General features: G+C 42.2%; 1 long non-coding RNA gene across 1 annotated transcript; it reads left to right on the top strand.

Annotated features, from left to right (window-relative positions):
* Positions 1-341: 341 nt before the first annotated feature.
* On the top strand, positions 342-15,900 carry LOC106584249 (uncharacterized). The gene is made up of 3 exons (XR_001323715.2): positions 342-484; positions 14,958-15,027; positions 15,861-15,900. It is a non-coding gene; the product is annotated as an uncharacterized lncRNA (long non-coding RNA).
* Positions 15,901-16,728: the final 828 nt, after the last annotated feature.

Here is a 16,728-nt window from a genome sequence, read left to right as displayed (position 1 = left end):
ACTGTTCCCCACAGCTTATTTATAAAGTGCTCTGTTTCAAAGCCCTCAGCTTCTGCTATCATAGAATACTGCCACAGTTATCTGGCTGTTTCTCTGGCTGTCTCTCTGGCTGTCTCTCTGTCTATATTCTGTCTGCATTCTGAACGAGTACTGTTATTTTAGCATTGTAGTTTCAGCCTTTCCCTTCCCCCCTAGTCCTTATATTCCGCTAAGATCATTACTCTTCTCTATTTAATGACACATCTTTCTCTCTTCTCTTTCTGTCTCTCACCCCCCCCCCCTTTTGCTCTCCTCTCTTTAATCTCCCTCTCTCACTCTGTCTGTTGTTACATTTCAGAGACAGCTGCTGAGCTGTATTTGAGGTGGAAACTGCTCCGGACCAAATGTCAGCTCCCTACAGATCCCTGGGGACATGAGCATCTTTGCCTACCACCTCGCTGTTCCTACTATGGAGTTTGCAGTTGAACAGAAGAAAGCAGAAGAGGTACTGAGACCATGCAGAAACAGACACTTAATCGATAACACATTATGGTAGGGTTCAGTAGTAATAGATTATTATACTAAACATAGGCGAATTAAAGCTTTTCCTCCTTACTGACTAGTTTGTTAAAAGTCCAGTGTTATTGTCTATTGCAATGTCTATGACACCTGGTTTAGAGGTATTATTCTGAATTGGGTTGTGCTAAGATTGAGGGCACTTATTTTAGAGGAAACATGATGTGTATCACTGTAGGATCTCCTACAGGCAAACGTAGATGCTAGGTACACTGGTGCTAGCTAATGTGTTTGGAAACGAGAAATGTTCTGTACTAGAATAATTGGGATTGTGACAAGAACATGGTCCAGTGGATTTTTTTTATTCCCATTTAACATCTGTTGCCTTGCCTCATGCAGTTTCCTCAAGTACACACTCATTGCACACTGTATTTAAGTATTTAAGCCTGTTGAGTCTGCCTCCTGTTATACAGCTCTTTCCAAAGTTTAAACGATGATCTGTCTCAAAAGTTTCCTCAGAAATGTTTGTCTCTTGTTATTTTGAGGATAAATACATTTGGCATGTTTTCATATGAAAGTCAGATAATGCATCAACCACATGCGGATAGATGGCGCCGGAGAAGAAGGCAGACGTTTTAAGAGCCCCCAACCGATTGTGTTTTTTTGTTAGTTTATTTGTTGTTTGAAACTTATTTTGTACATAATGTTGCCGCCTCCGTCTCTTATGACCGAAAATACAGTTGAAGTCGGAAGTTTACATACACCTTAGCCAAATACATTTAAACTCAGTTTTCTCAATTCCTGACATTTAATCCTCGTAAAAATTCCCTGTCTTAGGTCAGTTAGGATCACCACTTTATTTTTAGAATGTGAAATGTCAGAATAATAGGAGAGAATGATTTATTTCAGCTTTTATTTATTTCATCACATTCCCAGTGGGTCAGAAGTTTACATACACTCAATTAGTATTTGGTAGCATTGCCTTTAAATTGTTTAACCTGGTCAAACATTTTGGGTAGCCTTCCACAAGCTTCCCACAATAAGTTGGGTGAATTTTGGCCCATTCCTCCTGACAGAGCTGGTGTAACTGAGTCAGGTTTGTAGGCCTCCTTGCTCGCACACGCTTTTTCAGTTCTGACAACAAATTTTCTTTGGGATTGAGGTCAGGGCTTTGTGATGACCACTCCAATACTTTGACCTTGTTGTCCTTAATTAAGCCATTTTGCCACAACTTTGGAAGAGTGCTTGGGGTCATTGTCCACTTGGAAGACCCATTTGTGACCAAGCTTTAACTTCCTGACTGATGTCTTGAGATGTTGCTTCAATAAATCCACATAATTTTCCTCTTCATGATGCCATCTATTTTGTGAAATGCACCAGTCCCTCCTGCAGCAAAGCACCCCCACAACATGATGCTGCCACCCCCGTGCTTCACGGTTGGGATAGTGTTCTTCGGCTTGCAAGCATACCCCTTTTCCCTCCAAACATAATGATGGTCATTTTGGCCAAACAGTTCTATTTTTGTTTCATCAGACCAGAGGACATTTCTCCAAAAAGTACAATCTTTGTCCACATGTGCAGTTGGAAACTGTAGTCTGGCTTTTTTATGGCAGTTTTGGAGCAGTGGCTTCTTCCTTGCTGAGCGGCCTTCCAGGTTATGTCGACATAGGACTCGTTTTACTGTGGCAATAGATACTTTTGTACCCGTTTCCTCCACATCTTCACAAGATCCTTTGCACAGTTCTGGGATTGATTTGCACTTTTCACACCAAAGTGCGTTGATCTCTAGGAGACAGAACGCGTCTCCTTCCTGAGCGGTATGATGGCTGCGTGGTCCCATGGTGTTTATACTTGTGTACTATTGTTTGTACAGATGAACGTGGTACCTTCAGGCATTTGGAAATTGCTCCCAAGGATGAACCAGACTTGTGGAGGTCTACAATTGTTTCTGAGGTCTTGGCTGATTTCTTTTGATTTTCCCATCATGCCAAACAAAGAGGCATGGAGTTTGAAGGTAGGCCTTGAAATACATCCACAGGTACACCTCCAATTGACTCAAATGACGTCAATTAGCCTATCAGAAGCTTCTAAAGCCATGACATAATTTTCTAGAATTTTCCAAGCTGTTTAAAGGTACAGTCAACTTAATGTATGTACATTTCTGACCCACGGTTTATTGTGATACAGTGAATTATAAGTGAAATAATCTGTCTGTAAACAATTGTTGGAAAAATGTCTTGTGTCATGCACAAAGTAGATGTCCTAACCGACTTGCCAAAACTATAGTTTGTTAACAAGAAATTTGTTGAGTGGTTGAAAAACGAGTTTTAATGACTCCAACTCCAAGGACTCCAACTCCAACTTGTAAACTTCCCACTACAACTGCTTCTGGACATCAGGACTGCGATTACTCACCACAGACTGGCAGAATCCTGGTTTTCCTTTAACGAGGCTGACGAGGCCAACGCGAACGATATACCGCTTTCTCGGGAACAGGTCCAGATCCCCGTGATTTGCGTGAAGAGGAGGCGGAGAAAAAGGGGCCGGAGGGTGGGCTGGCTTCTGAGAATTTGTAGGCGATCGAATACACCCTGTCTTCCTTCCATTCTGCTAGCAAACATGCAATCTTTGGACAATAAAATAGATGACCTACACAGAAGATTAACCTGTTAGGGCTAGGGGGCAGCATTGACACGGCTGGATAAAAAACATACCCGATTTAATCTGGTTACCACTCCTACTCAGTAACTAGAATATGCATATACTTATTACATATGGATAGAAAACACCCTAAATTTTCTAAAACTGTTTGAATGGTGTCTGTGAGTATAACAGAACTCAAATGGCAGGTCAAAACCTGAGAGATTCCTTTACAGGAAGTGGCCTGTCTGACCATTTCTGGAACTTCTTTGCCATCTCTATCATTTACTAAGGATCTCTGCTCTAACGTGACACTTCCCACGTCGTCCATAGGCTCTCATAGCCCGGGAAAAAGAGAATGTCGTCATTCCAGCCCCAGGCTGAAACACATTATCGCCTTTCTCAAGTGGCCCATCAAGAGACACTAGCTTATGCGCGTGACCCCGACCGCCCCGCCTTTGGGATTTTTTTCCTCTGTTTGCCGAAAAGGAGATTCCCTGTCGGAATTTTATCGCTTTTCTACGAGAAAAATGACGTAAAAATTGATTTTAAACAGTGGTTGACATGCTTCGACGTACGGCAATGGAATACTTTGAATTTTATTGTCAGGAATTGCGCCAAGCGCGCGACACTTCTTTACTATTTCGGATAGTGTCTGGAACGCACGAACAAAACGCCGCTATTCGGATATAACGATGGATTATTTTGGACCAAACCAACATTTGTTATTGAAGTAGACGTCCTGGGTGTGCATTCTGACGAAGACAACAAAAGGTAATGACATTTTTATAATAGTAAATATGATTATGGTGAGTGCTAAACTTGCCGGGTGTCTAAATAAGCGAGCCCGTGATGCCTGGGCTATCTACTGAGAATATTGCAAAATGTGCTTTCACCAAAAGCTATTTTAAAATCGGACATATCGAGTGCATAGAGGAGGTCTGTATCTATAATTCTTAAAATAATTGTTATGCTTTTTGTGAACGTTTATCGTGAGTAATTTAGTAAAATGTTAGCGAATTCCCCGTAAGTTTGCGGGGGTATGCTAGTTCTGAACGTCACATGCTAATGTAAAAAGCTGGTTTTTGATATAAATATGAACTTGATTGAACAAAACATGCATGTATTGTATAACATAATGTCCTAGGGTTGTCATCTGATGAAGATCATCAAAGGTGAGTGCTGCATTTAGCTGTCTTCTGGGTTTTGGTGACATTATATGCTGGCTTGAAAAATGGGTGTCTGATTATTTCTGGCTTGGTACTCTGCTGACATAATCTAATGTTTTGCTTTCGTTGTAAAGCCTTTTTGAAATCGGACAGTGTGGTTAGATTAACGAGAGTTATCTTTAAATGGCTGTAAAATAGTCATATGTTTGAGAAATTGAAGTAATATGATTTTGAAGATTTTGAAAATCGCGCCACAGGATGGCAGTGGCTGTTACGTAGGTGGGACGAATTCGTCCCGCCGGTCCCATAGAGGTTAAACTACCAACGGGACAGACATTCAAAACTGTAATATCTTACGCTTCACGGAGTCGTGGCTGAACGACGACAATATCAACATACAGCTGGCTGGATAAACGCTGCAGCGGCAGGATAGTTAACTTCTTTGGGATAGGGGGCGGTATTTTGACGTCCGGATGAAAAGCGTGCCCAATGTAAACTGCCTGCTACTCAGGCCCAGAACCTAGGATATGCATATAATTGATAGAGAACACTCTAAATTTCTAAAACTGTTAAAATAATGTCTGTGAGTATAACAGAACTGAAATGGCAGGCGAAACCCTGAGGACAAACCATTAAAGAAAAAGAAATTCAGCATACCACTGATTTCAATGGCTTGCACTTTTATAATAGGGTGAAATCGTCCCCGATTGCAGTTCCTAGAGCTTCCACTAGATATCAACAGTCTTTAGAAAGAGTTTCAGGCTGGTTTTTGGAAAAATGAGGGAGAAGTTGTAGTTTTTCTAAGTGGCTCCCATTTTGGCTGTAGTGTTTCCAAGCGCATGGCCGAGAGAGCGCGTTCATTTTGTTTATCTCCGGTAAAGACAATAACGGTTCTCCGTCTTAAATTTCATAGTTTATTTGTGTATTAGGGTACCTAAGGTTTGATTTATAAACGTTGATTGATTTGTTTGGATAAGTTTATTGGTAACGTTTGGGATTCATTTTGTATGCATTTTGAAGGAGGGAAACCGAGTGGATTTTTGACTGAAGCGCACCAGTTAACCTGAGTTTTTATGGATATAAAGAAGGACTTTATCGAACAAAAGGACCATTTGTAATGTAACAGGGAGCTTTTGGAGTGCCAACAGAAGAAGATCTTCAAAGGTAAGGCAAATATTATATCGCTATTTCTGACTTTTGTGTCGCAACTCCCTGGTTGAAAATGATTTGTTATGCATTTGTGTGCTGGGCGCTGTCCTCAGATAATCGCATGGTTTGCTTTCACCGTAAAGCCTTTTTGAAATCTGACATATGGCAGCTGGATTAACAACAAGTTAAGCTTTATTTTGATGTATTACACTTGTGATTTCATGAAAGTTAGATATTTATAGTAATTTAATTAGAATTTTGCGCTCTGCAATTTCACCGGATGTTGGCCAGGTGGGACGCTAGCGTCCCAATGATCCGCAAGAAGTTAAAAACGAGTTTTAATGACTCCAACCTTAGTGTATGAAATCTTCCAACTTCAACTGTACTTCTATGCTCACTTCGAGGCAAATAACACTGAAACATGCATGAGAGCACCAGCTGTTCCGGAAGACTGTGATCACGCTCTCCGCAGCCGATGTGAGTAAGACCTTTAAACAGGTCAACATTCACAACGCTGCTGGGCCAGACGGATTATCAGGACATTGGACATTGTTATCATCTATGCATAGTCACTTTAATAACTCTACCTACATGTACATATTACCTCAACTAACCGATGACCCCGCACATTGACTCTGTACCGGTACTCCCTGTGTATAGTTTCGCTATTGTTATTTTACTGCTGCTCTTTAATTACTTGTTACTTTTATTTCTTATTCTTATCTGTATTTTTTTACACTGCTTTGTTGGTTAGGGGCTCGTAAGTAAGCATTTCACTGTGACACCTGTTGTGTTCAGCTCATGTGACTAAAATCTGATTTGATCTCTCGGTTGTCAGAGTCTGTCTGGGAGTGATCCTGACATTGTCAGAAAAAAAAGAACATACTTCATTTTTTCCACTTTGTTGTTGTTTTATCAGGTACTCTGTTCAGCTGCTTCAGAAATAGAGTGTGGCGTATTGTTTGAAACAGCACACTCTGTCCCAGCAGCTGACCCAGCCTGCAGATAGAAAGTGATAGATACAATCTAGTCTAGTGTAGACTCTCCAGATATTCTATATACCGTATGGATCCTCTACAGCAGGGGTCATAAACAAGATCACTTTCGCAGTCTAAAAGCAAGCAGAGATCTACCGCTCAGATTTGTTTTAAAACATGACTTAAGTTTTTTTTACGTTAACCTAATAAAAACAGTTTGGTGGGAATGAGGTTTGTGCAGTAGGCAGGCTTAATACATTATCACAGTATATTGGCTATATGCCTGGCCTGCCAATATTTTTCTTCTCAGACCATATTATATCTCAAAACTCGAGTTTTGATAACAAAATAGATCAAAAGATGAGGATGCAAATCAGCATTGAAATAATTCCCTTTTTTATTTTACTGGACTGATGGTACTTGCATTTGATGGTGATGGTGTTTTCAACAACTATGAACTCGAAGAAAAAAAAAAGAGGTACAATCACGACATCAGCGATGTTCAGGTCTGAAAGTCAGGGTTCTGGAAAGATGCCAGAGTTTCCGACTTGGATTTCCGAGTTGGATGACCGTTCAAAACTATTTTTCCCAGTCAGATCTTATTTTTTTCAGAGTTCCCAGTTGTTTTGAACACGACATTAGTTTTAGCGGAGGGAGAGAGCAGCAGAGGGTCAACCTCTCGCAGTCCCTGCTCTCTCCTTCCTTTCCAGAGAGAGGGGACACCGTCTTCCACCTGATGACGAAACACGAGTAGCACCGCATCTGCCTCATGCACAAATTCATGTTGTTCCTATTACCAGAGAAAGTGAAAAATTCCTCAATATTTAAATACACACGACGAGCTGTTAATAATAATTAAAATGCAGTGCTAATTATTCATTGCAGCGCAAGTGGGAGTAGGAAGAAGGCGTTTAATGTTTTGTAATAGTGTTGAATAAAAACATTTTTGACAGTGCTGAACATGTAACATGAACTCACTCATGCTGAAAATGTAACATGAACTCATAAAAACAGCAGCTCATTGCTGTATTCTTTGACAGTTTCTCTGGTCATGATTTTAAAAGTTAGGAAATCTCATGTTGGCTAGTATCAAACATGTAGGCATGGTGATTTGAGCTATCCAATTTGCCAGCGCAGTAGGCGCACTCGATTTAGCCACAGATATACTGGTCTGCTGGGTAAATGGAGTTTGTCTTTTCAGACAAATGAAATGGTTAAACATGGGAACATTTTTGCCTACCCTGTGCGCAGGGCTTCTGAATCAAGTGTACCTATCGCCAACAGCGCCACACAAATAATAAACAAAAGTAGCGCAAGCCTTTATCGTGCCTTGAAGATCGACCAGTCAATCCCGATCGACCAGTTGGTGACCACTGCTCTGCAGACTATTCCTCTACAGCAAACTCGGTCCTGGGGCCCCCTGGGTGCACATTTTGGTTTTTGCCCTAGCACTACACAGCTGATTCAAATAATCAATGCTTGATGATTAGTTGGTTATTTGAATCAGCTGTGTAGTGCTAGGGCGAAAACCAAAGCATGCACCCGGGGGGACCGACTTTGGGAAACCATGCTCTACAGAAGGACTACTCTACTCTGATGGAGATTTAGTTAATTCAATAGAATAAGCAGTTCCTTAGTGTAGATCAGACCAGTGTCTGAAGCACAGATCAAACCAGAAAGTGAGTTGTGGATGCTTGTCACGTTGTGATTGTATGCTATAGTTTATGAAATAAGGTTTAGGCAAGACGTGGAGTAGGACTTAGGGAATTAAACTGCTGTGTGAGAGATAGACCACCACTGACAATTACAGGTTGAAGGATTCAGGCCAGTCATGATTTATTATTTTTATTTTACTGAGGGTGCGTAACTAATTGAGACTGATTGCCTAAACTAGAGATAAACCAAAATCGACTCACTAACCTAACTCACTAACCTTCCAACCTATGAATAATGCGCTCTGTGTCACGTCCTGACCATTGAGAGCTCGTATTTTTCTATGGTAGAGTAGGTCAGGGCGTGACTGGGGGGTTTGGTTCTAGTTTATTTTTTCTATGTTGGGCTTTTTGTCTAGTTTAAATTTTCTATGTTGGTTTTTTGTCTAGTTTACATTTTCTATGTTGTGTTCTAGGTTCTTTTTTCTAGGTTGGGGTTTTCGTATGATTCCCAATTAGAGGCAGCTAGTCATCGTTGTCTCTAATTGGGGATCATATTTAAGTTGTTGTTTTTCCCACTAGTGTTTGTGGGAGATTATTTTGCGTTTATGCATGTAGCACCTCTTTGTCAAAGGTTTGTTGTTTTTGTTTATAGTTTATTTGTCTTGCATAGTTTCACATAGAAATAAAGATGTGGAACGATATGCACGCTGCGCCTTGGTCTCTTTCATACGACACTCTGTAAAACAGTAGAGGGATATACCTGTGTCCCACAGCCAAAATGCAGGCAATTGTTGTCTGGTATGTATCCTTTGGCATTGCAATATTGGACTTTATCACAAGAGAAAAACGTGCTTCGGCCATGCCTTCTGTATTGGAAATATAATGTGGAATTTTTGTTGTTGCTAGAAGACCATTTCCCTCTGTATGTTATTCTGTTTGTGGGCATCATTATTCAACATGCATTTGTGCCTCTTTTACAACGTCATTTCCCCATCCAAATTATGCAAGGTACTGAATCTAAATTCAGCCAGATAGGCTACATGTCTATGTGACTGTCTGTCGCCATACCCTGACAGTATGACACCTGCCACTAGACCTCATCTTGCCTTCATTTCACGGATCCTGTTGATGAGTGGAGGTGAAATCATTTGCATCCTCGGCTCACATATCTGGTAGATGCAGGCCTCTGGTGCTTTACATGTTAATGATGCATACTCCTCGCCTTCTGAACAGACCTCACCTGAAATAACTTCCCCAACTTTAAAAAGGGAATACGGTATCTTGTTAAATGTCTGCCACTGGCGAAACTGATTTAAGTCAGCTAAGCTTTGAAGGTCTTGAAATCACTGAATGTGTCTCTGTGCTGTGTAGATTTGGGCAAAATAATATATTTAACATCTTAATCAACCTCAGAGTTCAAATACATATCTAGTATCTGCTTATGTTTTAGTCCTCTGCTGCATTTAACCAGTTTTTAGTTGATGCTAGGGTTTGAATACCATTGTCCACACTCACTGTAAAACATATTACTGAACGCCGCTGGAGAGGATGGCTGAAGTTTTACGTGCTCCTAACCAACTGTTATTTAGTAAAAAAATTTTGCATTGTTTGAAACTTATTTTTTTACTTATTTTGTACATAATGTTGCTGCTACCGTCTCTTATGACTGAAAATAACTTCTGGACATCAGAACAGCGATTACTCACCACAAACTGGTAGAAGCTTTTTCCTTTAATGAGTCCGACGTGAAAGATATACTGCTTTCCTGGGAACACGCCCAAATCCCCGTCATTTGCGTGAAGAGAAGATGGAGAAAGATGGGGCAAAGGTCGGGGCTGCCTTCTGAGAATTCGTAGGCGAGCGAGTAAACCCCCACTGCCATCCATTCTATTGGAAAACAGGAAAATCGATGACCTACGAGCAAGATTAAGCTACCAACGGGACATTAAAAATTGTAATATCTTGTGTTTCACCGAGTCGTGGCTGAACGACGATATGAACAACATACAGCTGGTGGGTTTTACACTGCATCGGCAGGATAGAACAGAAGCCTCTGGTAAGACAATGGGTGCAGGTCTATGTATATTGGTAAACAACAGCTGGTGCACGATATCTAATGAAGTCTCGAGGATTTGCTCACCTGAGGTATAGTATCTCATGTTAAGCTGTAGACCACACTATCTACCTAGAGATTTTTCATCTGTATTTTTTGTAGCTGTCTACATACCACCACAGACCGATGCTAGCACTAAGACCACACTCAAAGAGCTGTATACCGCCATAAGCAAACAGGAAAACGCTCATCCAGAGGCAGCGCTCCTAGTGGCCGGGGACTTTAACGCAGGGAAACTTAAATCCGTTTTATCAAATTTCCACCAGCATGTCAAATGTGCAACCAGAGGGAAAATAAACTCTAGACCACCTTTACTTCACACACAGAGACGGTACAAAGCTCTCCCTCGCCCTCAATTTGGCAAATCTGACCATATTTCTATCCTCCTGATTCCTGCTTACACACAAAAATTAAAGCAGGAAGAACCAGTGACTCAGTCAATTAAAAAAAGTGGTCAGATGAAGCAGATGTTAAGCTACAGGACTGTTTTGCTAGCGTAGACTGGAAAATGTTCCGTGATTCTTCCGATGGTATTGAGGAGTACACCACATCATTCACTGACTTCATCAATAAGTGCATAGACAAATTCGTCCCCACAGTGACTGTACGTACATACCCGAACCAGAGGCCATGGATTACAGGCAACATCTGCACTGAGCTAAAGGGTAGAGCTGCCGCTTTCAAGGAGTGGGACTCTAACCCGGAAGCTTATGAGAGACATCGCTATGCCCTCCAAACGAAGACATCAAATAGGCAAAGCTTCAATACAGGACGGATTACCAGGGGGGGGGGGCGGGGCCAGACGGATTACCAGGACATGTACTCTGAGCATGCACTGACCAACTGGCAAGTGTCTTCACTGACATTTTCAACCTGTCCCTGGCTGTAATACCAACATTTTTCAAGCAGACCACCAGATTCCCTGTGCCCAAGAACTCTAAGGTTACCTGCCTAATTGACCACTGACCCGTATTACTCACGTCTGTAGCCATGAAGTGCTTTGAAAGGCTTGTCATGGCTCACATCTCACACCATTATCCCAGAAACCCTAGACCCACTCAAATTTGCATACTGCCCAAACAGATCCACAGATGATGCAATCTCTATTGCACTCCACACTGCCCTTTCCCACCTGGTCAAAAGGAACAACTATGTGAGAATGCTATTTATTGACTACAGCTCAGCGTTCAACACCATAGTGCCCTCAAAACTCGTCAATATTTAAGTCCCAGGGACTAAACACCTCCCTCTGCAACTGGATCTTGGACTTCCTAACGGGCTGCCCCCAGGTGGTAAGGATAGATAACAACACATCCGCCACGCTGATCCTCAACACGGTGGGGGGGGGGGCTCAGGGGTGCGTGCTCAGTACTCCTGTACTCCCTGTTCACTCATGACTGCACGGCCAGGCACGACTCCAACACCATCATTAAGTTTGCCAATGACACAACAGTGGTAGGCCTGATCACCGACAATAACGAAACAGCCAATAGGGAGTGGGTCAGAGACCTGGCCATTTGGTGGCATGACAACAACCTCTCCCTCCATAGATGGGGCTGTAGTGCAGGAGGTTGAGAGCTTCAAGTTCCTTGGTGTCCACATCACCAACAAACTAACATGGTCCAAGTGTAACAGTTTAGCGTCTGTCCCTCGCCCCAACCTGGGCTTGAACCAGGGACCCTCTGCACACATCAACAACTGACACCCACGAAGCATCATTACCCATCGCGCCACAAAAGCCGCAGTCCAAGGGGAACAACTACTTCAGGTCTCAGAGCGAGTGACGTCACCCGATTGAAATGCTATTACCGCTAACTAACTAGCCATTTCACATCGGTTACACAAGCACACCAAGACAGTTATGAGAGGGCACGACAAAACCTATTCCCCCTCAGGAGACTGAAAAGATTTGGCATGGGTCCTCAGATCCTCACAAGGTTCTACAGCTGCACCATTGAGAGCATCCTGACTGGTTTCATCACTGCCTAGTATGGCAACTGCTCGGCCTCCGACCCCCAAGCACCCCCAAGCACTACAGGTAGTGTGTACGGCCCAGTACATCACTGGGGCCAAGCTTCCTGCCATCCAGGACCTCTATACCAGGCGGTGTCAGAGGAAGGCCCTAAAAATTGTCAATGACTCCAGCCCCCTTAGTCATTGACTGTTCTCTCTGCTACCGCACGGCAAGCGGTACCAAGCTTCTAAACAACTATTTGCATTTCCCCCCTCTTTTACACTGCTGCTACTCTCTGTTATTATCTATGCGTAGTCACATTAATAACTCTACCTACATGTACATATTACCTCAAGTACCTCAACTAACCGGTGCCCCCGCACATTGACTCTGTACCGGTACACCCTGTATATAGCCTCGCTGTTGTTAATTATTGGTTACTTTTATTATAATTTTTTTGTTGTATTTTTTTTATTTTGTAAACTGCATTGTTGGTTAGGACTTGTAAGTAAGCATTTCACTGTATGTTCTATACCTGTTGTATTCGGCGCATGTGACAAATTCAATTTGATTTAATTTGATATAAGATTTTCTCCTGTTTAACTGTGCATTTAGAGTGCTGAGTAAGGAAGAGTAGTTTACAAACAAATGGAGTGCTAAACTTTCCCCCTGTTAGCAAGGGAGTGCAGCTGTGCACACTGCACAGTAATGACATTTCCTCCATACTCGTTTCTACATCTGTCTCTTCGACCCAACATGCCTGGCTAAGCTTTATCCCAGCGACACTGGTGTGCCTTAAACTGTGAAAGTAACCTTTTCCTGGCATTCAACACATCGGGCTAAATTAGAGTGTGGGGCTGTGAGACCGTTGGGAGTAAAGACCCCTGAACCACAGACTGCAGTGTGGGGCCAGGTTCCTCACAAAGCTCTCCTGTGCAGCTAACAGCTTAATGATGCATTTGAGTCAAAGCCCCCAGATTTGAAATGACACACTAGCTCAAGGTTTCCCACACTTGGTCCTGACCTAGTAGTACACAGCTGATTCAAATAATCAATGCTTAATCATATGAGTTTATTATTTCAATCAGCTGTGTAGTGCTAGGGCAAAAACCAAAACGTGCAGCCTTTGGGGTCCCCAGGACCGAGTTTGAGAAACAGTAGTTTAAAGGCTCTCCTTAGCTTAATTTTGTTTGTGTGTTATTAGTGTGTGTGTGTGTGAGAGAGAGATTGTGTGTGTGCATATTTATGTGTACCTCCTGCATTCCCTACACACAGGGTGTTTCTCAGTATGCATACTACCATGCTCCACCCTCTCATGCTCCAAGTGCATTCTCCAAGGATGTTCTCTTGAGTACGTTCATGTGAGGACGAGAGTGTGGAGAACGCATAAAACATTACATTTGAGAAGCTTTTGCACTCCCCTACTGTATTACCTCACACTGCATCTCTCCATTCGCTGAACCTTCTTCCAGCCAGAACAATGGAAACAGTAGAGATGAAACAAGATATACACAAAGCAAACGTTTTACTTCATAATTATCAGCTAGATATATGTGAATCATAATAATGTAGCTAACCAGATAGTATATTAGGCAAAAATGACCTAAAACTAATGTTATCCAAGGTACTGTAGATGTCAATTTTTCGTGGCTAGCTAGCTAGCCAGTTAGCCCTATTCACTTACTATGGCCTCACTTAACCATTCACTGAACATTCCTTGTTCTAGCCAGGACAATAGAGACGAAACAAGATATACACAAAGAAGGTCACTATCAATCACAGTCCAGAAGTGTTGCATGGCAAAATTGACAATATTTTTTGTGTCTCGGATTGTTTGGGCAATTCTCACATAGAAACTTCATTGGGAGGAAGGATGTTTGAAATGTTTTTTTACATTTGTACCAAAAACTGTTTATTCCATTCCAACCATTACAATGAGCCCGTCCTCCTATAGCTTCTCACCAGCCTCCACTGGTACGGTTCACAGATCATAGGGTCTTACATGTATAGAGGCATGTATAGATCTAAGGGACAGATGCAATTTACTGGGGGAGGGGTAGTCAAAAATAGGGGAGGGTTGTGTGGTTTTTTTACTGGGCACAGGGTAGGGTACTGTGTTTTTTTCCCCTGGTTAACATTCTGCAGGTTTTACTATATAATGTCTTCTATCCTAGCCAAATTTCCTCATCTGCTTGCATGCACCTCCCCTATATCAAGGTGTTTTGGTATTTCCCTTATGCAATACGCTTTTCCATGCGCTAACTTTTACTATACCACAGGTCAGGATAGTCTACCAGTCTAACAGTCTATCCTGCCCTCTATCCACCATGCATAGTGACAATAGTGGTAGGTGTATCATTTGTCCAGATCTGCAATAGGCTAACTAGCAATCATACCACACATAAAAGTATTCAAAGCTGCATACATTTTCAATATGAATCAACAAGAACAAATAGGGAATAGTTAATGAGCAGTGGACAGGCCAAGTGCATCATTGCGCAAGAAAGAACAGTGAAAACATGAAACACAGCTCAAAAAGCTCCCCTATTGATCTTTTTTAGGGACAATACAATTATCCTAAAAGACTATAGCAGCCTACAACATCACAATGCAATGAATAATTGCATTATTGTTTTCAGGTGAGTACAAATTCTACTCTAGACTGCAGTGAAAATGTTATTTGAATATCGACGCAAAAGCCCTGTGATTTGAATGTTTCATTCGATTTAGATCAGTTGTGGGTCTGCTCTCGACAGTTTATAAGGTCTAGAGTACTTCTGATACTGAATGCGTTGTCTGTTTCAGATCGGCATTCTCTGAAGTCATCCAATAATAATGTGTACGCATATGCTCCCGGATGGGCCCAGTTATTCAGGTAAGCTTAACTTCCTCTACAAAATTGAGCATTTATTAACTGTTTAAATGTATTACCTTTTATATGTGGCATAAACACAACCAGTGACAATGTTTTCATCTGATTAGAGCACTTCAAAAGTCTCCTATAGGCTTGCGCACGTTCATCCAAAATATACACTGAACAAAAATATAAATGCAACATATTACTGAGTTACAGTTCATATAAGGAAATCAATCAATTTAAATTAATTAAATAGGTCCTAATCTATGGATTTCACATTACTGGGAATACAGATATGCATATGTTGGTCATAGATACCTTAAAAAAAAGTAGGGGCATGAATCAGAAAACCAGTCAGTATCCAGTGTGACCACCATTTGCCTCGTGCAGTGAGACACATCTCCTTTGCTTAGAGTTAATCAGACTGTTGATTGTGGCCTGTGGAATGTTGTCCCACTCGTCTTCAATGGCTGTGTGAAGTTGCTGGATATTGTCGGGAACTGGAACACGTAAGATATTGACTGGTTTTCAGATACACACACCCCTACCTTTATTTTTAAGGTATCTGTGACCAACAGATGCATATCTGAACACATTGATCCAGAGCATCCCAAAGTTGCTCAATGGGTGACATGTCTGGTGAGTATGCAGGCCATGGAAGAACTGGGGCATATTCAGCTCCCTGGAATTGTGTACAGATTATTGTGACATGAGGCCATGCAGTATCATGCTTAAACATGAGGTGATGGCAGTGGATGAATGGCATGACAATCTGCCTAAGGATCTCATCACGGTATTTCTGTTTATTCAAATTGCCATAGATAAAATGCAATTGTGTTTGTTGTCCGTAGCTTATGCCTGCCCATACCATAACCCCACCGCCACCATGGGGCACTCTGTTCACAATGTTGACATTGCCCACACAACGCCACCTGCCCGGTACAGTTGAAACCGGGATTCATCTGTGAAAAGCACACTTTGCCGGCATGCCAGAGGCTGTCAAATGTGAGCATTTGCCCACTGAAGACGATTACGACACCAAACTGCAGTCAGGTAAGACCCTGGTGAGGATTACGAGCACGCAGATGAGCATCCCTAAGACTGTTTCTGATAGTTTATGCAGAAAATCTTTGGTTGTGAAAAACCAGTTTCATCAGCTGTCCAGGTGGCTGGTCTAATATGATCCTGCAGGTAAAGAAGCTGGATGTCCTGGGCTGGTGTTGTTAGACCGTGGTCTGCGGTTGTAATGCAGGTTGGACTGACTACCAAATTCTCCAAAATTAACAGGTTTCAGGTAAGACCCAAATGCAGACTGTTTTAAAGTAACAATGTTTATTACAGCAACAGGGGCAGGCAAACTACAGGTCAAGGCAGTCAGGGGTCGGTAATCCAGAGTAGGGGCAAAGGTAAAGGACGGCAGGCAGGCTCAGGGGCAGGCAGAATGGTCAGGCAAGCAGGCTCAGAGTCAGGACAGGTTAGGGTCAAAACCAGAAGGTTGAGAAAAAGAGACTGGGGAAAAGCAGGAGCTGAGAAAACGCTGGTTGACTTGACAAACAAGACGAACTGGCTATAGACAAACAGAGAACACAGGTATAAGTACCCAGGGGATCATGGAGAAGATGGGCGACACCTGGAGGGGGGTGGAGACAAGTACAAGGACAGGTGAAAAAGATCAGGGCATGACAAAAAGGACATTGAAGCATTGAACATTCGATTATC

This window comes from Salmo salar, chromosome ssa23, assembly GCF_905237065.1.
Source record: "Salmo salar chromosome ssa23, Ssal_v3.1, whole genome shotgun sequence".
Taxonomy (NCBI): Eukaryota; Metazoa; Chordata; class Actinopteri; order Salmoniformes; family Salmonidae; genus Salmo; species Salmo salar.
This window is presented reverse-complemented; position numbering and strand designations above follow the sequence as displayed.